At 41.8% G+C, this 22,946-nt stretch overlaps 1 long non-coding RNA gene across 1 annotated transcript in view; it reads left to right on the top strand.

Moving 5' to 3' along the window:
• The window catches only part of LOC124717265, a 30,183-nt gene extending 8,230 nt beyond the window's left edge, over positions 1-21,953 (top strand). The window contains exon 4 of the long non-coding RNA XR_007005728.1: positions 21,052-21,953. This is a non-coding gene — a long non-coding RNA (uncharacterized LOC124717265). The remainder of the gene's footprint in view (positions 1-21,051) is intronic.
• Positions 21,954-22,946: the final 993 nt, after the last annotated feature.

Here is a 22,946-nt window from a genome sequence, read left to right as displayed (position 1 = left end):
TGTTGTCATATACGCGCTCGCAATAAAGTTATTGTTGCTGAACTGAAGGTCTTTATTCTTCTGAATCACATTAAGCAAAGGTCGGACAGCCACAGTTAAGCTGAACCCGACAAACTCGATTCACGGCAGATGTTGTTTATTATTGTCCCATCTCGAGTACATATCCATAACCACACCCTGGAATTATTTTAGCTCCAAAGAATTTTTCAAATAGTTTTCCTATCATGTATTTGCTTACGTGTGGATTTGTTAATATTTTATAAAAGATAAATATTATTGAAGTGACTGTTCCCAGTTTCATATTTTGAGAATGTTTTGTTTGTAAGTTGACTGTTAAACTGTAATTACAAGAGGTGAAGCATTGCCACCTACTTTGATGCACATCATTTGCATGTAAAAAAAAGAAAAGCAGTAGGTAAAGTACTCGCACACATTCTTCGGAAATTCCTGAAAAATGATTAAACTGATTCTTGTGTTACAATGTTGATTGAGCTAATATACAAAAGCAGAATGTTGCATGGATAGAATTGGTGTACATTTTAATTGTCCATCATTAATTTCCGGACGTCAATTTGATGTACTGACTCGATCCATGACTTGGAGATTCGCTCTTCCTTTTCGTCGTACAGAACCAGATGTGTAGGACGAGGAATGAAAGAAATTCAAAATTATTATGGAAAGGATAGATTGCTATTCACTATAAAGATGACATCCTGATTTCCAGGTAGGCATGATGAAGACTATTATATATAAGCTTTGAGTCAAAGCATTCATCAGAAAAGAGAAATGTGCACTCATTCACCAAAGTAGACGAGTGTACACGATTGCTACCTCTGAACTTTCTTTTGCAGTAGACTCTCTCATACTAGCTGTTTGCGAAAGGATTTTTAGACTTCGTATTCTAGAAATGAAATGGAGCAAAGAGGCATTAAGTGTCCTAAATCAGACATACAGTGAGGAAAGGTGTATGCATGACCCACTGTATCGTAATAAGGTAGTAGAAAATCATTTCTTCCCGAGTAATATATGTGTAAAGTTATATGGTGATTTTTGATTTGTATCGTAATACCTTATCTTATGAAAGCTCATATTTGATGTGATTGCATCTCGTCCTTTATTTCAGCATGCCAGAAAAAAGAAACTGGCAGTGAAAGGGAGAAAGTCCTTGCAGTTTCACGTAGTGTGACAGATGACTGTGAAACTGAGTAGCGCCCACTCATACATAGTCCAAACGTGGAAGAATAGCACAAGTACACCTTTAAGTACTGGTTCTTTAAAGTGTTGCAATCTGCAGTGCATATATCCCCAACAACTTTTGAAATAGTGTGCTGTGCTATTCTGTGGCTAAAAGCCAGACTCTTAAGATTGCCCAGTCGCCAGTAAACATAATGTTAAATCCAGCCTGCAATGTAACAGGTCATTTACCGGTATTTTATTTGTGATTTAGGTTGGTAAAATCATGAAATGTATAAACATATGGATTAATTCTTATTTTCGAGAATGTGAGACAGCCTTCCTCGTGACTGTCACACTTGCTAGTTCCATCTTCTATTATAGACAGCAACTTCTCGAAACAGGCCATGTCCATCCTCACGAAGCCCCGAAATTCGCGCACATCTTAGACCCTCACTTCTTTCATAAGCAGTGAATATAATCCCCTGTCTTTGTCCCTTCTTTTCAGCCAGCTTCCAACTTGATGACATCTGGATTTTTATTTTTGTCATTCTGCCCTCATCCGAAGATTTACTGTCACTCCCGCGGCAAAGGGCAATAGCTCCAAATGCAGATGGGTACTCCATGTGCAAAATGTTGTGTAAATAGATATACCCGTGCAACCGAGTGTCGTAATATAAAACTAACTGTTGAGTCTTTAATTCAGAACAGTAGTAACCTACATAAGAGAATAACAGTTACTTGATAAATAATGATATTCATTTTCTTATGAATAATTCAAACGGATGGCATTCCAATATGTCACACAGTCCACCTTTGTTTCGTGCAGTAGAACGAATGACTACAAGAGATAAGACAGTTCTGTTCATGTTCCATGTGCATGCATGCCAGGTATATCCCACATGGTGTAATGGGTCTTTGTGAACCTGCCGGTAGTTACAGAAATGAATGCATGGGGCGCTGGTGCACAGGTCTGCGGTTTAGGCACATTGTGGAATAGGGACTTGAGAGTGTCTTTTCTGAAGAAGGTTTGGCTGAAAGCTGATACGTCAGTCTTTCCATCATGTCTATCTGGATCTCAATGGTTTGTCTTCACAGTGTGTACCAATGTATCCTTTCCATAATAATGTTTATATTCTGACCTAGAATTTTCACTGTTTAAATAAATTAAAAATTTGAACAGATACTTGTAATAGAGCTGTTGACTTTTCTTTCCACACATCTTCATTTTCCATGGATAATTTTATACCAGCCCCCTTCCCCAGTACACAGTCAAGGAGAATATCTAGTAGTATATGTTGTGGCACACACAATGCCCACTGAATAGTCAAGAAATATGCCACAAACCTAGTGCCTTAGTTACAAAAACTAAACAGACAGCTGTTGTTCTGGTAGATCTAAAATTCCTAAACCCATGCTGGGCATATTTCACCTATAATATTAACTATTGGCTTCAGTTACATTCTGTTGTTTCAGATAATGTTGGTGTAGTAGTTGTTGGTCTGTAATTTCCTGTATCTTCCTGACTGCCGTCTTTGTGTACTAGTATCACTTAACATTGTCCTCTTAAACGTAATGTGAATATTCCTTCTTCCATAGCTAAGATAAGAAGAGCTGTAGGCTTTGCTAGCCACTGCAGACAGCATTTAAATTGTTCAGCAGACATATTGTTTAGTCCCTCAGTAGACTGTCTTTAAACTGTGTTCTATTTTTACTGAGTCAGATGATGAATAAACATTGTCTTGTGAGTAGTACTTTGTGTGCATTTTGTGACAATAGACTTTTACATAATTAATTGGTTAAAATGTTACTGGTTTACTGAGAGCCCATGATTTTATTCCCATTATTCTTGATTATTACGTTCCCATTGTTCCTTGCGTCTACTCTTTCTTTGTGTGACTATACAGTCTCTGTGATATTAGTGGAGCCCATTTTGTTCTGATTCAATTTGGTTTCTTCGAACACTTACTTGGATTATCTCTTCTTGTCCCTATAGGTATCACAGTTCACTTGCATGTTTAATCTGACAAGTATTAACTGTAGTTTTTAGTTATTCCTTCTTCCTTATTATGTGTGTTGTGTTCTAGTGTGTGCTTTACTTTCCATTTTTATTTCTGCTTACTACTGGACATGCAAGATTTATGTTGTAGGCCAATGTTCTGCAAACTGATTATCATCCTCTGTTTCCAATTAAATAATCTTTGCAGTTTGCGTAGGCTTGCTGACTTTGTCGCAATTCATTAAAGCTGTTGTGTAGCATTTGTGTCTTGTCTGGTGCTTCAGTAATATCCCATAACAATCTGCAGTGGCTCTATTTAAGACCTGTAACTCGACTGTAAAGTGGTAAATTGATAATTACATGATCTGTCTCTCTGTAATTTCACTGCACCTTGTAAGGCTGTTTCAGTACCACAGTTGTCTTTCAGTGAGTTCATGTTTAGATCACCTGCTGCCAATATGCAAGAGACTTCACTGACAGTCCAGTGTGTCCAGTGTGGAAACAGTTCTAGCTCCTTCAGAAACCCTTGCCCTGATGTCAAACACTTATCTCTTTTCAGGATTGTCAGTATTGCTGCTAATTCAAATTATTACATTTCTTTTCACTTGTCCACCGACCATGGAATGCAATTCCTCCTTTCATGTGCTGCAGCCCCTCCACACTTCTATTGATGCCTACAGAACCCCCCAGGGGGTCCACAACTCTTTTGTTGATACGTGCGTAGCGAGCACGGGACCCCGAGCTAATGTGGCCCTCCTTTCTTTCCGGGCTGCATACCTTCCCTTTCCGCATCCTTCCCTCTCCCCCATCTTCGCCCCTCCGCCCCTCACCTCTTGCTCTTTCCTTCCCTTCCCTTTCTCCCCCTCTGGGAGTATGGTTTGTGCCTACGTCCGGAGACGGACGCTCGTAAATGTACCCCATTCCCCGCCTTCTCTGCTTGTATGTCTTCATCCTTCCTTTGTCAGTCTCTTTTCCATACCTCTTCCCTTTACCCTTTTCTCCGCTGCGGCGTTTGAGACCTCTCCTCTTTCCTTTCTCTTTCGTTGTTTTTCCCTTTCTCTTTCTTCCTCCCTGTGCGTGTCTGAAGGCCGACCCACGCATTTTTGTGCGTAGCCGGTGACGGGGTAACGCGTAATTCCCCGCCCCGGGTAGACAGGTAGGACACATACGTACCCCCTGGTAACGGCCAGGCCCAGGGAGGGGTGATTACCCGAGCTGATACCTTCTGAAAGTGCCGATTGGTCCCTCCGTCCGTTTGTCGGGAGGTGTGACCTGAGGTGTGAACAATCACCTAAGGCGGGAGTGCCCTCAGAGAGGGCACCCACAAGGGAGGAGCGCGCCATCGGAGCCGCCGGTAATTATGGGGGATTCTTCCGCAATGGTTTCCTCACTTTCCACTATGTCTGCTCACAAGCGTAAGTTCACTGAGTCTCAGCCACAGACAGTTCTTCCATCGTTGCCACAGTTTCTTGTTGTTTCTTGGTCTGACGAAGGTCACAACTTCTCCACGGTCAACCCTTTCATTATTCAGAAAGGTGTCGACGCAATTGCAAGTCCTGTAAAGTCTTGTTCCAGATTACGGAATGGCACCTTGTTGTTAGAAACAGTCAGTGCCCTCCAGGCACAAAAATTGCTGCGTACTTCACTGCTCCACACCTTCCCTGTCCGGGTTGAAGAACACCGCACTTCAAATTCCTCGCGTGGAGTCGTTCATACACACTCCCTCGGTGGATTGTCCGACGAAGAAATTCAGCACTACCTGTCTGACCAGGGCGTAACAGCTGTTCATAGGGTTATGAAAAGGGTTGACACGAACATCATTCCAACCCGCACTGTTTTCTTGACATTTGACAAAGTTCAACTCCCATCGAAAATCAAAGCAGGCTATGAGATAATTTCCGTTTGCCCTTACGTCCCAAACCCTACGCGTTGCTATCGGTGTCAGCGGTTCAATCACACCAGCCAGTCCTGTTCCAATCCGGCCAAAAGTGTTACGTGTGGCAAGGATGCCCATGAGAGTGCTTGTCCACCTCCATCCCCTCGCTGCATCAACTGTATGGGTGACCACGCTGCTTCCTCTCGAGATTGCCCCATTTTTAAGGACGAAAAGCTCTTGCAGGAAATAAGAGTGAAGGAAAAGGTTTCGAACTTTGCTGCTCAAAAATTATTCGCCAGTCGACAGCCCACCGTGCCTCAGACAGGAAAATACAGCACTGTCCTTGCTTCTTCTCAGCCAACAAAGGAGGCGGCCACGCAGACTTGCGACCTCACCTTTAGTGCCACGATAGTCAGATCGGCCAGCGCGAAGATCGCCCGTTCAATCTCACCACTTTCGCCTGCCCACTCTCTGGCTCACCCTTCGTCGGGTTCTGCTAAATCTCGAGCCCAACAGTCAGACACCACGACTTCGAAAAAAGAGCATACTCGTGAAGATTTTTTACGTACCCCAACTTCACAACCATCAGTTCCTCCTTCATCTAAACATCATACTTCCAAGAAGGCTACAAAGAAACCCAGTTCATCTCCTTCTCTGCCAAGGCGTGTCCCATCTACAGCACCACCTGGCGGAAATCCCCCTCGGCCGTCTTCTGTGTCACCGAGGCGCACTGCTGGCGGCCGATCAACCGGCCGATCGCTGGTGGCAGGAGCTGCTCCTGAAAAACCTATGGATCAGGGTCTTCTGTCTCTGGCTGAATGCCATTCCATGCTGTCAGTCGCACGCTCTGAGCAGTCGTTGAGTTGACAGCAAAATTGGTCACATTCCTCCATTTTCTGTTCACTCTATATCCATTATCCACTGGAATATGCGCGGCATTCGAGCCAATCGGGATGAATTGTCGATCCTCTTATGATCCTACTCGCCGGTCATCTTCTGTCTTCAGGAAACAAAGCTGTGTCCCCATGACCGCTTTGTTCTCCCTCATTTTCAGTCCGTCCAATATGATCTCCCCTCTGTTGAAGGCACTCCAGCCCATGGAGGACTCATGATTCTTCTCCATGATACTCTCCATTATCACCCAATCCACTTAAACACTCCCTTCCAAGCTGTCGCCGTCCGTCTTTCCCTTTCTGGATACACGTTCTCTCTTTGTACTGTATACATTCCATCGTCCACACCAATGGCACGAGCTGATCTCCTTCATCTTCTTGGTCAGCTTCCACCCCCCTATTTGCTGGTTGGGGACTTCAATGCCCACCACCCACTTTGGGGGTCTCCACATCCTTGTCCACGTGGCTCACTATTGCTAGACGTCTTCCACCAAGCAGATCTAGTTTGCCTCAACACTGGGGTCCCCACATTTCTGTCTGCCTCCACGACAAATTTATCTCATTTGGACCTAGTGGTCGGTACTATTCCGCTAGCTCGGCGCTTCGAATGGTTCGCCCTTGATGATACACACTCGAGTGACCACTTTCCATGTGTCCTTAGACCGCCACCATCCTACTTTGGCAAACTGCATCCGCTATAAGCAGTTCCGTGCGCGATGCCGTCGCGTCATCCGTGATAGCAAAAATGCAAGCTGGGACTTCTTTACTCACTCCCTCCTTGGAAGTTTGGAGTCGGATTCGACGGTTATCTGGCATGCCTAGTTTCTCCCCGGTCTCTGGGCTCACTGTCGCGCATGATACATTAGTGGACCCCGTCGCAATTTCTAACTCATTGGGTCAACACTTTGCTGAGATTTTGAGCTCTTCAAATTACCCGCCAGCCTCTCTCCCGAAGAAACGTGCAGCGGAAGTGCGACCTCTTGTTTTCCCCTTTCAAAATTGCGAAAGCTACAATACTGTTTTCTCCATGCGGGAACTCCAACATGCACTCTCTTCTTCTCGCTCCTCCGCCCCAGGACCGGATGGTATCCACGTCCAAATGTTGCTGCATTTATCAACCCATAGTCTGCGTTACCTCCTTCGCCTTTATTTTCGAATTTGGACCGACAGTACTTTTCCCAGACGATGGCGGGAAGCTATCGTCGTTCCTGTTCCGAAACCTGGAAAGGACAAACATCTCCCCTTTAGCTATCGCCCCATTTCTCTCACGAGTAGTGTCTGTAAGGTTTTGGAGCGTGTGGTAAATTGTCGTTTAGCTTGGTGGCTGGAATCCCACAGTCTAACACCTGTCCAATGCGGATTCCGAAAGCATCGTTCTGCAGTTGACCATCTTGTTGCTCTCTCCACTTTTTTCATGAACAATTTTCTCCGGAAATGCCAAACGGTAGCAGTATTTTTTGATCTGGAGAGAGCGTACGATACCTGTTGGAGGACAGGCATCCTCCGCACACTGTTCTCTTGGGGCTTTCGAGGTCGGCTGCCCCTTTTTCTTCGCGAATTTATGGCAGAGCGCACATTTAGGGTGCGGGTGAACACTACTCTGTCCCGTACTTTCTCCCAAGAAAACGGGGTACCCCAGGGCTCCGTGCTAAGTGTTGTTCTGTTTGCCATTGCCATAAATCCAATTATGGATTGTCTCCTTCCTGATGTCTCGGGCTCCCTCTTTGTGGACGATATTGCGATGTACTACAGCTCTCAACGGACCAGTCTTCTTGAACGACGTCTTCAAGGCTGTCTCGATCGCCTCCACTCTTGGAGCATCGACACCGGCTTCCGTTTTTCTCCCAGTAAGACCGTTTGTGTTAATTTTTGGCGACGTAAGGAGTTTCTTCCACCCTCCTTACATCTATGACCTGTCAATCTTCCGTTTTCAGACGTCGCTAAATTCTTGGGTCTTATGTTCGACAGAAAACTGTGCTGGTCCTCCCACGTTTCCTATCTTTCGGCTCGCTGTCTGCAATCCCTCAACACCCTCCGTGTCCTGAATGGTACCTCCTGGGGAGCGGACCGAGTGGTCCTTCTCCGCCTCTATCGCGCCTTAGTGCGCTCGAAATTGGACTATGGAAGCATAGTCTACTCCTCTGCTCAGCCGTCTATTCTTCGGCGTCTCGACTCTATCCACCACCGTGGATTACGTTTAGTGTCTGGAGCTTTTTACACCAGCCCTGTGGAAAGCCTTTATGCTGACACTGCTGAACCTCCGCTATCTAATCAGCGAGCAGTCCTTCTAAGTCGTTATGCTAGCCATCTGTCTTCCATGCCTGCTAATCCGGCCCATGACATTTTTTTCGATGCCTCCTTCGATATAGGGTATGCAGGCCGCCCTTCCTCCCTACTACCACTGGGAGTCCGCTTCCGTCAACTGCTCCATTCTCTTTCCTTTCGCTTTCCTAAAACCTTCTCGACAACTTGGGGTACAGCACCGCCTTGGCTCCATCCCTGGATCTGCCTGCTCCGTGACCTTTGTCAATTTCCCAAGGATGGTACCCCTTCCTTGTTTATCGTCGGGCATTTGCTGCTCTATGTGCACAAATGAAGGAAGCCACATTTATTTGCACTGATGGCTCGAAAACATCATTAGGTGTAGGGAGTGCCTATATTGTTGGCGACACCCCAAATCAATTTCGGCTTCCCGACCAGTGTTCGGTTTACACTGTGGAGCTTTACGCTGTTCTCCAGGCTGTCTACTACATCCGCCGCCATCATCAGATACAGTATGTTATTTGCTCAGATTCTCTCAGCTCTCTCCTCAGTCTCCAAGCTCTTTACCCTGTCCACCCTCTTGTCCACCGGATTCAGGAATGTCTGCGCTTGCTCCACCTGGGGGGCGTTTCGGTGGCGTTACTCTGGCTCCCGGGACACGCTGGTATCTGTGGGAATGAGGCAGCCGATATAGCGGACAAGGCTGCAGTCTCTTCTTCGGCCAGCTATTCAGTCGATTCCCTTCACAGATCTACGGAGCGTTTTATGTCGTCGAGTTGTTCTTTTGATACGCACATTGGTCGACACTTCCGCATAATAAATTGTGGGACGTGAAAGCTCTTCCTTGTGCTTGGACCTCTTCCTCCCGAACGCGTCGTCGGGAGGAGGTAATTTTAACTAGACTCTGGATAGGGCGCTGTCTTTTTAGCCATCTACATCTTTTAAGCGGCGATCCTCCCCCACTCTGTCCCCACTGCTCTCAGCTGTGGACGGTAAGACACCTTTTACTAGAGTGCCCCTATTTTACTCCGTTACGCGCCCGTCTCCAGCTGTCGCCTGATATATCGTCAATTTTAGCAGATGACACGCGCTCGGCCGATCGCGTTCTCGAGTTTATTAGTGTCAGTGAACTGACGTTAGTCATTTGAAGCTTTTTTTGGGGACCATCAACCTCTTTCTGTAGTGGATTTTTAAGCCTTCTTTCTGCTTTTAGTTTCTCCAATTTTTTGAATTTCGGTCCCGTTTCTGCTGTTTTCCATTTTCGGTTTCTATTGTTTCCTAGGTCACGGACCGGGCGCTAATGACCATAGCAGTTTTGCGCCCTAAAACCAAAACAAAACAAAAACAAAATGCCTACAGAAATCGGCCACCTTTTTATAGTTCTGTTTGTTATTAAATAATATTCATGTACTATAATAGTGAAATTTGTTAGTACTGCTGCTACTGCTACTGCTACTTCTGTTTCATCTGTTTCATTCCATGCATACTGTATAGTGTAGTGCAAAACTTCAACAGTAGAACATCTGTATTTCTATCCATATATTGGTTACCCCCACCCCTGCTGAGGCTGGTGCAGAAAACGTAGTCATTTAGATTTTTGTGTTTCTTGGTTCTTTCTCCTCCTTCCCCAATTTCCTGTCATGTGCTCTGTGAATGACAGTGCTTTTTCTGGTGGGATCAGTGATGCCTTCTTCTGCAGGTCTAATAATGAGTCTCCTTCATTTTCCTAAGTCAGTGATTGTTGTCGTGGGAATATTGATTACCGTTTCTTTAATTGTTGACAGTGGGATTGGTCTGTGTTTCTTTTCTTGGACAGATTAAACTATCTGGCATTTCTTTGCATGGAATGGTATTTCAAATCCTTCCTGTGCTGGACATGTTCCATGAAATGTTCCTTTTCTGAGCTTGTAGCTCCAGGAAAGAACATAGCTACATATATTCTTGAACTTTCTGTTTGTACTTTCAGTCTTTATTTACACACCAGGCTTCATTTAGACCGTGCCTCTGTGGTATGCTTCCAAGAAAAAACACTTGCTGCATGTGGAATTCTTTCTGAAGTTCCTTTTACACCCTGTTTGCATTGTTGTTTGGAGTTTTATAGATATCTTTTGCTCTTCCATTAATGATCATTGAATGCTTTTCATCCCTGTCTCACATGTTTTAGTGTTTCCTGTAGAGGGATGCCAAGCTTGTTAATGCCAATTACCTTGTATTTGATTTTCAATGTAGCCCTAACACTTGCAGAGCCTCTTACATAGATATCTGAAAATATTTAATATTGTCCCTTCTTATTCATATTTGGTGATGCATTTTGCTGATACATGATATTTTCTTGATTGTGTGCCGGCTGGGGAACTCGCCATGTAAAATGTAGAGTAACGCATCATTCTTGGTACCTCTATGGTGATGTGGAAATCCAAGTGGTGTTAATAAGGTAAATAATTTGTGTACATGTTTCTCTTCACCTTCATTGTTCACGTCTTTATCCTACTATGTGTAACTAACAAGCCTCAACTGAAATAGGGGACTTATGACCACAGCAGTTGAGTCCCATAGTGCTCAGAGCCTCAACTGAAATACATATCTAATTTTCAGTATTAACTGGACTGAGTATTTTGTAGTGACAGTGGCTTCACTGCTGTTGAAAGGTGTAAGTATCCACTGAAGTCCCATAAAAAAGTGTATTGTGAACACTGTTGTCATTGAAGGTCTAAACACTGTACTGCAACATTGTTCTATAAATTGATCTCATCTTTTAGTCAGATGATGCCATAAATTGTCCTCAACTAAATTGAGTACTGCCTCACTAGCGGTTAAATTTATTCATAAAACTTTCACCGTTCTCCAGTAACATTGATCCAAAACTGTTACTTACACATTCATAAAGTTAATGAGATTTCAGCCTGTGTAATTTTTTTTTTTTTTTTTTTCATCTGCTTCAGTGAGTACTTGCATATCAAGATGGAATATGTAGGAGACGAGATACTGGCAGAAGTAAAGCTGTGAGACCGGGCGTGAGTCGTGCTTCGGTAGCTCAGATGGTAGAGCACTTGCCCACGAAAGGCAAAGGTCCCGAGTTCGAGTCTTGGTCCGGCACACAGTTTTAATCTGCCAGGAAGTTTCCAAATTAACTTGGTTATCAGAAACTACATGTGGGGTTCAGTGTGTAATAGTACTGTGCAAGCTCACTAATTTCTCCTTTTTCATGGTTGTGGTGACAGACCAATCCACAGTTCAGACCCAGGTATGGATAAGTTTGAAAGGTGAAAAAATTGTTGCACAGGCAACAAATCTGATATGGAAATAATGATTGTGGTTATAAATTGCAAATTGGTTTGTAACATAGCTTGATGTCTACATTTATGCCATATCCAATGCACTGTTCATTATAAAATCTGAAACTGCCAGGTGAATAGAGAAAACCTTCATAGAGTAGAGGAAGAGTTCCCGAGAAGTATTTTGGCGGATGTACATACGTCATCCATAAACTCAAGGAGGGGTTGGCAATCACTTCCAACCCCGTGTAGGAAGAAATTGCCATTTATTTAAGGGCAATTTGTTAATAACATTAAATTCAGTATAACATGGTTAATACCCTCTGCAACAACAGAAATTTTAGGTACCGTAATACTAGGACCATTTTTTTCACTTTTGCTGTTTCTGCTTCAAATGCACAGTCAGATGAATGCATTGGCGCAATAACCATATAAGTTAAATTTTTCATATTTTCAAATAAAACACTAATTCCTGCAATAGAAGAACTTCATTAACTGGTGTTGTCTTCATCCAACCTTATTTAGACTACCAATACAGTTATAATTCCCTATTTAATGAATTGAAGAAATTGGACTAGTATCGCTTTTGCACCAAAAAGTTCTTTTTAATGTTCAAAAATTAAAGTAACTAAAACAAACAACTATTGCCACATGAAAGATTACTGAATATTATGAGCAGAATTGCTACGCTAGTGAATCATAAGTACGTATGGTACACAAGTTCATTATGCTTCTCTAAGTGGCATCTGTAACTGTTGTCACAGATGACATTGTCATAAAATCCATGTCTGATGCTGGCAAGTTCTTGTCCAGCCTCGTGATCTGTTTGTTTGTCTGATTTAACTAGCAGAGGCACTTCCTAAACTTCCTTCTCAGTTGTTGACTTTCAACTAGAAGATTAATATTGAAATCACCACAAAGAATAATCAGTTTCTTTTTTGTAAAATGTATTTAGCAACAATTCTAATTTATCAAAGACTTCTATGTTTCCAGATAGTGAACTATACACTGTTATGACTGACTTTTTTCATCAGGCCATATAGCTGGACAGCACCTGCTTCAAAAAACTTTTCAATACTTAAGTTCTCTACTTCACATCTCTTTTTAAATTCTAACTCTCGTGTAATTACCGACTCCATCACCTTTTGCAATTTTCCTACTATAATGATTTGCCAGTTTAAATGGATTAATATGAATACTAATAAATCATGGTCCTTACAGCAATGTTCAGTAATACACAAGACATCAGGTTGGGTGTTACTCACTGCTATTTCAATTTCACAATATTTGTTCTTGATGCATTGCACATTTAGAGTCATAATCATTAGAACAGGGGAGTGAGCACCAATGGTATTTCTCCTTTCGTTTAGCACTGTTATCTTGGAGTTTTCATTATGGCCGGATACCAAAAATCCTGTTGTACCACAGGTTTCTGGTTTCTGTTGCTTTTCTTACTGGAAGTTGTGACCACACATAAACAATTCAACTAGAATAACAAACACCTCCAATAGCCTCATAGATGACATTTTCTCAGATATGTCAGCAACTGACATAGAGGTAACAAACAGATTTAGGATTGTCTGATCACAATGCTCTCACCATAGAAATCCCTTTAAGGTCAAAGGAAGATCAAGGTGTAAATAATATTTACAAAAGAAACTTCTCTGTGGACAGCTGTCATCAGTTCATAAGTATCTTAGAAAATAAAATTTGGTTAGATGTTACGAAACAAACAAGTACAGATGAGGCATATTGTATATTTGCATTGATTTATATAATGAACTTTGAGATGTGTTTCCCAAAGAAACTGACCAGAATCAAGTCTACTGGACACATAGTCAAGTTCTTGGATGCCTCTTGGCATTAAGAAATCATGTTAAAACATGAAAAAAACTGAATTCAGAGTTGAGGGAGTGTACAGATACTGATTTTATAGAATGTGTAAAAAGGTATAGGAAAATATACCGCGGAGTAATTGCAAATGCCCACGGTGCCTATCAAAGACAAGGAAATTATTCTAAAAGATGAGGAGAATGAAATGGTAGACAAATACGCCATGTCTAATTATATAAATTACTTTTTATATGTACCCCAGACATTAAGCAGGAATTTTGGGGAGCAGATTAAGATGGAAGCACCCAAGGCAACCAGCAGCATGGTGGCAGTTCGAACAAACGAAAAGGATGTTTTAAAAGTGATTAAGTCTCAAGTCCAAGATGTCTGCTGGAGTAGATGAGGTGCCAATAATACTAGCAAAGAAAACAGCTAATCAAATAGCAAAACCATTGGCGCACATAGCAAACGTGTCAATGGCTCTGGGCGTGTTTCCACAGAAGCTGAAAATTTCTAAAGTCATTCCCCTGTTGAAAAAGGGTGATAAGTTTAAAATAGAAAACTACAGACCTGTCTCACTTCTCCCAACTTTCTCTAAGGTTTTAGAGGTACCAATGAAATAGTCACACATTATCTTAATATCCACAATCTGATAAACAGTAATCAGCATGGATTTCAAGCTGGAAGTAGTACTGAAACAGCTGTACTGGAATACACAAAAGAAATAATCACTAAATTGGAAGAGGGAAAAAGTGTACTTGGGATAAATCTAGATTTGTCAAAAGCCTTTGACACTGTTGACCATGCCATACTTTTGGAAAACCTTGAAGCTGTAGGTATCAGAGGACCACTAAAAAGTGGTTTGAGTCTTATCTGGAAAAGAGGATGCAGGTGGTTGAAATTACAGCACCAAATATTAATCAAAAAATTAAACTAAGATCAGATCCAAGGGAGGTCACAGTAGGAGTACCCCAAGGAAGTGTATTGCCCCTTGCTGTTCCTCATTTACATTAATTATATTCAGGTGTCAGAGAGAAAAGTTAGAAGCATGTTATTTGCTGATGATACTAGTTTAATAGTTAGTGATATGAAGCAGTCATTGCACAGTACTGTGGACCATGTCCTACAAGATATATAAAAATGGTTTAGTGCTAACAAGCTAACACTGAATGCAAAAAAACTAATTATGTGCAATATGGAAAAATAAATGAACATGACGACCTAAATCCCACCATGGAGGGCAAACAACTTGAAAGAGTACAGTGTGCAAAATTCCTGGGTGTGCACATTGATGAGAACTGGAAGGACCATGAGATGAGCTTAGCACTAAAACTAAATTCAGCATGTTTTGTACTTAGAATAATTTCAAGAGTTGCAGTAATGACTGTACCAGATTAGTATATTTTGGCTATTTTCAGTCCATTGCATCCTATGGGATAGTATTCTGGGGAAAAACAAATTGCCGTCTACATGAGGTTTTCAAATTGCAAAAATGCACTATTCGGATAATGACCCAGAGCCCACCTCAAACACATTGTAGGCCCCTTCTTAAAGCATTGAAAATTTTAACAATTCCATCATTATACATTCTAAAATATCTGTTTGTGATGAAAAGAAATCAGGACAAAATGAAAACCAATACAGACTACCATAATTGCGATACACGGCAATGTAAAGATCTCTACATACAAGCTGTAGCAAGGACCTGGAGTTAGAAACGTGTATGTAATCAAGGCATCAAACTTTTTAATGCACTACAAAACATATCAAAAGGCTGGAAAACGAGGATAAATTTAAAACTGTTATAAAGAACCACATGCTTAAAAAATGTTATTACAGCATAAGTGAATGTCTCTGCGCAACTGTATAAGAATATGACTGTATAAAAATATAACTTAATGTGAGAAATAAAATGACATCAGTGAATATGTCTGTCAAGCACATAAGAAATAATGTTATAAAGACACTTATTAGTTGTATATTGTATTAAACATAAAATGGATTCATATGATTTCAGCACAGATAAAAAATTTGTGAAGATATTATATAGTTGTTAAAATGTACCCTGACAAATCCTATATCACAAATGTGATCGTTGGGATGATAATAAATGAATAAATAAATAAAATACAGGTTGTCATAATGAAGCACTACAGCAAACTAGAAGCAACTTTGCAATGGAGTACTGACAGAACCTTTATTTTGGAGAAGTAAACTTCTCGTTATCAGCTATCTTAGTGTTCAGCTGATACAGCACTTTTGAGGGAGACGAGAAGTGTAAAACTACATCTTGTGTAACATCAACCACAGTGAACTCTTTGGATGTATTTCACATGCCAGAATGGCTATTGTTCGTTGCAGTGACAGTGCAAGCTATTGACATGTCTGGTTCTTGCCCCAAAGACCCAGTGTCGAAAACTCCATTCCCTGTGCTACTTGGAATTGGTTACATGGAGAGGTCTCAATCTTGCACGTGTGATGGAGCGATTTTCCAACAATGTAGTGGTACTAAAATCGTATTTTTGGCCAAAACTGCACATTCCTGGCTAATGCACCAATGCCTTCATGAAAAGGGAAACAGTCAAATTTCAGAGGCAAGTGCTACTAAGGTCTGAATACATTACGTTTATAACAGGTTGCAAAGATAGGTACCAAGAAACAGTTTGAAAGCCCTTTTAGTTGATGTAAGCAAATTGTAATTAAAAGGTATGGTATGGTACTCAAATAGTGATGTATACAGTCATAATTTGCTAAATGCTAATTATTAAGCATATTATACTACTTCAACTCTTGCGATACAAATTTGACTGGAACCATAAAATTTATGTTGTGTACAGATCCAATGAAAATAAATAAATCAAATAAGCTACTGTGTCTGCCAAGAGAAGAAATGCTCCTGAAAGCAGCATTGGTATCTTTGTCTGCCTGAGTAAATAATTTTGGTGACAGGATCCAGATGCATTGCAGTCAAGAAGCTAGGTGCAGCTGTATGTACACACTCTTTGTGATTCCCCCACGGTGTCCACAACTCTTTTGTGGATACGTGCATAGCGAGCACGGGACCCCGAGCTAATGTGGCCCTTCTTCCTTTCCGGGCTGCATACCTTCCTTTTCCGCATCCTTCTCCATCCCCCATCTTCGCACCCCCCCCCCCCCCTCACCACCGCCTCTTTCCTTCCCTTTCTCCCCCCTCTGGGAGTATATTTTGTGCATATGTCCGGAGACGCTTTCTCTGCTGGCAAGTCTTTGTCCTTACTTTGTCCTTCTCTTTTCCTTACCTCTTCTCTTTACCCTCTTCTCTGCTGCGGCATTTGAGACCTTTCTTTTTTCATTTCCCATTCTTTGTTTTTCCTTTTCTCTTTTTTCCTCCCTGTGCGTGTCTGAAGGCCGACCCACGCATTCGTAGCCGGTGACAGGGTAACGCGTAATTCCCCGCCCCGGGTAGACAGGTAGGACACATACGTACCCCCTGGTATGGTCAGGCCCAGGGATGAGTGATTACCCAAGCTGATACCTTCCGAAAGTGCCGATTGGTCCCTCCGTCCGTTTCTCAGGAGGTGTGACCTGAGGTGTGAATAATCACCTAAAGCGGTAGTGCCCTCAGAGAGGGTTCCCACAAGGGAGGAGCATACCATCAGAGATGCCGGTAATCATGGGGGATACTTCCGCAATGGTTTCCTCATCATCTACTACGTCTGCTCACAAGCGTAAGCTCAATGAGTCTCAGTCACAGACTGTTCTTCCATCGTTGCCACAGTTCCTTGTTGTCTCTCGGTCTGACGAAGGTCTCAACTTCTCCACAGTCAACCCTTTCATTATTCAGAAAGGTGTCGACAAAATTGCAGGTCCTGTAAAGTCTTGTTCCAGATTATGAAATGACACCTTGTTGTTAGAAACAGTCAGTGCCCTCCAGGCACAAAAATTGCTGTGTACTTCACTGCTACACATTTCCCCTGTCCGGAAGTGCACCACACTTCAAATTCATCACGTGGGGTCGTTTATACATGCTCCGTCAACAGATTGTCCGATGAGGAAATTCAACACTACCTGTCTGACCAGGGCGTAACGGCTGTTCATAGTTATGGAAAGGGTTGACACGAACATCATTCCAACCCGTACTGTCTTCTTGACATTTGACAAAGTTCAACTCCCATCGCAAATCAAAGTGGGCTATGAGATAATTTCCCTTCGCCCTTACATCCTAAACCCTACGCGTTGCTATCGGTGCCAGCGGTTCAATCACACCAGCCAGTCCTGTTCCAATCCGGCCAAATGTGTTACGTGTGGCAAGGATGCCCATGAGGGTGCTTGTCCACCTCCATCCCCTCATTGCATCAACTGTATTGGTGACCATGCTGCTTTCTCTAGAGATTGCATCATTTTTATAGACGAAAAGCTCATTCAGGAAATCAGAGTGAAGGAAAAGGTGTCTACCTTTGCTGCTCAAAAATTATTCGCCAGTCAAAAGCCTACTGTGCCTCAGACAGGAAAACACAGCACTGTCCTTGTTCTCCTCGGCCAACAAAGGAAGCGGCCACGCAGACTTGTGATCACACCTTTAGTGCCACGGTCGTCAGATCGGCCAGCGCAGACATTGCCCATTCAACCTCCCCACTTTCGCCTGCTCACTCTATGGTTCACCCTTCATCGGGTTCTGCTAAATCTCGAGCCCAAAAGTGAGACACCAAGACTTCCAAAAAAGAGCATACTCGTGAAGATTTTTTACGTACCCCAACTTCACAACCATCGGTTCCTCCTTCATTTAAACATCATGTTTCCAAGAAGGCTAATAAGAAACCCAGTTCCTCTCCTTCCCCGCCGCGGTGTGTTTCATCTACAGCACCACCTGGTGGTAACCACCCTCGGCCGTCTTCTGTGTCGCCGAGGCGCACTGCTGGCGGCCGATCGCTGGTGGCAGGAACTGCTCCTGAACACCCTATGAATCAGGATCTTCTGCCTTCGGCTCAGTGCCATTCCACGCTGTCAGTTGCAAGCTCTGAGCAGTCGTTGAGTTGACGGCAACCTTGGTCACATTCTTCCATTTTCTGTCCACTCTATGTCCATTATCCATTGTAATATCTGCGGCATTCGAGCCAATCAGGATGAATTGACGATCCTCTTACGATCCTACTCGCCGGTCATCTTCTGTCTTCAGGAAACAAAGCTGCGTCCCCACGACTGCTTTGTTTCACCCCATTTTCAGTCCATCCGATTTGATCTCCCCTCTGTTGAAGGCACTCCAGCACATGGAGGACTTACGATTCTTTTCCATTATCACCCAATCCCCTTAAACACTTCCTTCCAAGCAGTCACTGTCCGTCTTTTCCTTTCTGGATACACCTTCTTCTCTCTTTGTACTGTATACATTCCATCATCCACACCAATGGCACGAGCTGATCTCCTTCATCTTCTTGGTCAGCTTCCACCTCCCTATTTGCTGGTTGGGGACTTCAATGCCCATCACCCACTTTGGGGATCTCCACATCCTTCTCCGTGTGGCTCATTATTGATAGATGTCTTCCACCAAACGGGTCTTGTTTGCCTCAACACTGGGGACCATTTTTGTCTGCCTCCACGACAAATTTCTCTCATTTGGACCTTTCGGTCGGTACTGTTCCGCTAGCTCACCGCTTCGAGTGGTTCGCCCTTGATCTGTCTACAGCTGTCGCATGATGTATCTTCCATTTTAGCAGATGACACGCGCTCAGCTGATCGCGTTTATTAGTGCCAGTGACATGATGTCAGTCATTTGAAGCTGTTTTCGGGGACAATCAACCCCCTTCTATAGTGGTTTTTTAAGCTTTCCATTTATTTTTAGTTTCTCCAATTTTTTGAGTTTCGTTCCCATTTCTGCCTTTTCCTAAGTAACAGACTGGGCGCTAATGACCATAGCAGTTTTGCGCCCTAAAACCATAACAAGTGAAGACCTTACTTGCCTCTCTTTCTTGTGCCTATCTGTGACTCATCTCTACTATAAGGTGAGTAGCAACATCTTTTTCATAAAATTGTCAATAAACCATCCTGGATTTTGCATTGTTAAATACAGATCAGCAGCTCATTACCTCAAAAATACTTTCTGGCTCATCTTGATAAATGGTAGGAGTAGGCAAGAGGCATGTCAGTCTTTACAAAAGAAACATTATCTGCTCTGAAGTTGCCTATATGTTCCAATCTTGTGATTACAAATATTGTGTATGTGTAATCCATTTAGCCTGGAAAATTTCACACTGATCTTCTTGAAGACCACTTTGGAAAGCAGAGAATTGGCTGGGTCACATTGACATGTATCGATCAGGCTAATACTTTTAGCGCAGAGAAACTGATTTTCTACATTTTTGAAGATATTAAATAAATCTGTGATAGGTAGACCAACCAAAGTAAATTATTTCTGTGTTTCATAACCATAGAAGGGATACTCACTATTTTCTCACTGTTCTGCCTCTTCCTGTGAATCAGATTCTGACACTAATGGTGTTAGCAGCTACTTACCATTGATCATGTACCCCAGTGGCTGCAAGAAAACTGAAATGCAATGTGTGCTAGAATAGTCTAGTTTTTCACAGAATCATGAATTATGAGGAGTTTGTTAGGCATATATGGTATGGAGATAGAAGTGGCCTACTTGACATAAGGCCATTTGTCATTAAGGTTGCCAGCTATATCACTTTTTCAAACTTGTTCATCTTTAATCTGAAAAAAGCATATTGCAGGATTATAACCAAACACAAGTGCTGAGGGTTTGATATTGTGTATTTTGTCATCAAATTTTGAGCAGCCTAATTTGTGTGACAATCAAATGATTGAAAACATTCTGAAAATTATTCTATGTTGCAACAAATTTCTTACTGGTGTAATAAAAAATACACACCAGGCATTCAGTCAAAAGGTAGCTAGAGGAAAAAGCTGGAAACTTTAAAAAAGTGACAATCCTTTTTAATATGCCTATTCCAGTAGCATTGCTACAGAACTGAAACTTTCAGTATCAGTGCAGCAAACTGCGATGTGAAGAAAGCAGATTGTGGAAAGGATCAGTTTGCATGATTGGTTGTCTTATAGTACTGTGTTGTGAATAATTTTCTAGTTTTGACTTTACTCATTCATACATAAATACAACAACTCCAAAGACGAATACATTTTTGTTTTTCTTCTGTTTGTTCCTATACCATTTGACTGATTGCAGTGAAGCTGAAAAGCTTTAACACTTTGGGTCCTGAGCCGTTGCGCGTGGATGTGTACCATAAAGACTGGCTGATTTTAACGTATTTTAAACTACTACAACTCACGAAATGTTTCAGGTATAGCAATAAAATTACTCTTATTGAAAAACCTAGACTTTCTTGTTTAAAACCATATATAATACCTTTCTCTTGAATTAATACATACTTTTGACAAGCATTATTATTATAATATTGTTTTTGAAAAAAGGAAAAATTGGTCAAAGGTATATTCATTGTATTTTCTAGAAAGAAATTTTTTTATTTTACACAAAAATTGTAATTTTGATGGATACAGTATGTTTCATCTACAGTAACCTCCTGTAACTATTTTAGGATGCAATTTTGCTCTTTGTGTGGTGAATTTTGAAGCACGGCATTTTGCACAATGCTACTTTATATTCACTACACTTGTAGCTTGTGTCTTTGTGCCACACTTTTCCAGTCAGTTTTTTCCTCTCGGAGAACACACTACACATTGTGTTTGTTTCTGTTTCTTACCTACTTCTGTCTCAATCTTTTCCAGGAAATGATTTCCAGTTGATAGTCCTGAGAGTCCAGATGGACCAGGTCGGGGTTAAAGATCTTAGCTTTGTGCAAGATCTGCACAGATAACTGTCATGAAGTGAGATGTTGTGAGGCATTTTCCAGTAACTTTATTGTATAATATGCAGGAATTTACAATCGCAATTAGTATAACGTGGAATGCCAACTTTCTCCACCACTTCGCCATGTCGACGCTACTGAGACCGCCTGGGAAAAAACCGCCGCTCACAAAACCCGACAAATAAATAGGGAAGCACACCCTTCCACAGCATGCCCGCACCATCTAGTGACCAATACTCGAACTACAGTCCATGCAGCACCTCCAGAAAAGTGGGAGCCATAAGAACACACAAAGGAAGGAAGGGGAAGAACGAGAACATGCGCTCGTAAAATTATGGGCGCCGGACTTTCGGGCAGGCCGTGCACTCCCATATTTTTACGGGCGTCGGCACCTAAGTGTTAATGAGTTGAGCTCATGCCTTCAAAAGTTTGTCAGGATAACAATGTGTAGGTACATGGTGAAAGATGTCCTGGATGTGGTAAAGTTAGAATTTATTAAAGAACAAAAAAATAAAGCGGCGATCATAACAGAAGCAAGGACTGACTATGTATGTGATCAAAGCCGTGGTCAGTAAGGAGCATACAAATGAACAAAAAACATCATTCAATTTTCTTTGTACATTCTTTGTTTCACTCTCTCATATGCAGGACTGCTTCAATGTGTTGCTCGAAGTAAGATTTGCAACGAGTGCTTTGTATTATGTGTGATTCTGAATAAGAGAAGACTTAATAACAGCATTAAATATTTTTATTGAAGTGAAGTGGAGTGAAGATGGGAGGATTTCCTTCATCTTGAGAGGCACTGGTGTCCTTGGAGTCAACTGCCTGCATCTACAATTGAAATATGAGAGGAAGTCCACGGTCCTATTTTGTAAGATAAACATAAGTATAAGAGCTTTCCGAAGATGACATAATAAAAATAAATAAATAAAAAAAGGATGCAAGGTAAAGTGAAGGAAGACTAGCACAGTTTCGTACACACAGATCATTTACTGATAATGCAATTGCACCATCCATTAATTTTTTTCCCTTTATATTACTGTTACAATAAAACTAGTGAGATAAGTACCACTAATTCAGCCTACCAGTTGTAAGTAGGGTTTGTTAACTATTGTTATAGAAAGAGATTTCTGTGACATTGTTATTACTCATAAAAACTAATGATCTGTATTATCTGTTTACATGAATCACAATGGGGAGCGAGTAGAGCAAAAAGGAAGAAAATTTTGGAGAGAAATAAGAACTGGATCCAGGTTATGTGAAATTTTCCAGAGTAAGCCGTTTTGTTCGGCACAGCAAAGATAGGATGGCTTTGCAAGTTGCTTATATGCTTAGGCTTGGTAGTGCCACTTTTGATGTAGATACATAGCTTTTCCTTATTATTCCCTTTCTTGAATTTTATTGTGGAAAATATACCGGAATTTTCCAGTGTGATACACGTTGTCAGTAAAACATAAAGAATTGTGACAGAATAGTTTGCATATCATAATAGATGTAAAACAGGCTTTGACATCTTGTAAATTACAATTAAGTGTTATAATTAGCATAGAAATTTCAGAAATTTTGTGAAATTTTTATTTTTGCATATTCATAGATGGCAGAAAAATGTGTCCATTGTTGATAGCAACAGAGAAAACGCAATCAGTGCGATGGTATAGAACAATTGAAGTTCAGGTGCCATGCATGTCTACCGCAAAAAGTTTAAGTAGGTCAGAGATGGGTTTCCCAGATGTGACAAATGATAATGGTGCTCCACAGCAGAATAACCTTGACGACACAATGTTTACAATTGACAAGACAATGTCATGCAGCTTC

The sequence above is a fragment of the Schistocerca piceifrons genome, chromosome 9 (assembly GCF_021461385.2).
Source record: "Schistocerca piceifrons isolate TAMUIC-IGC-003096 chromosome 9, iqSchPice1.1, whole genome shotgun sequence".
Lineage (NCBI taxonomy): Eukaryota > Metazoa > Arthropoda > Insecta > Orthoptera > Acrididae > Schistocerca > Schistocerca piceifrons.
The sequence above is the reverse complement of the archived record's forward strand: the minus strand, read 5'-3'. Positions and strand labels throughout refer to the sequence as shown.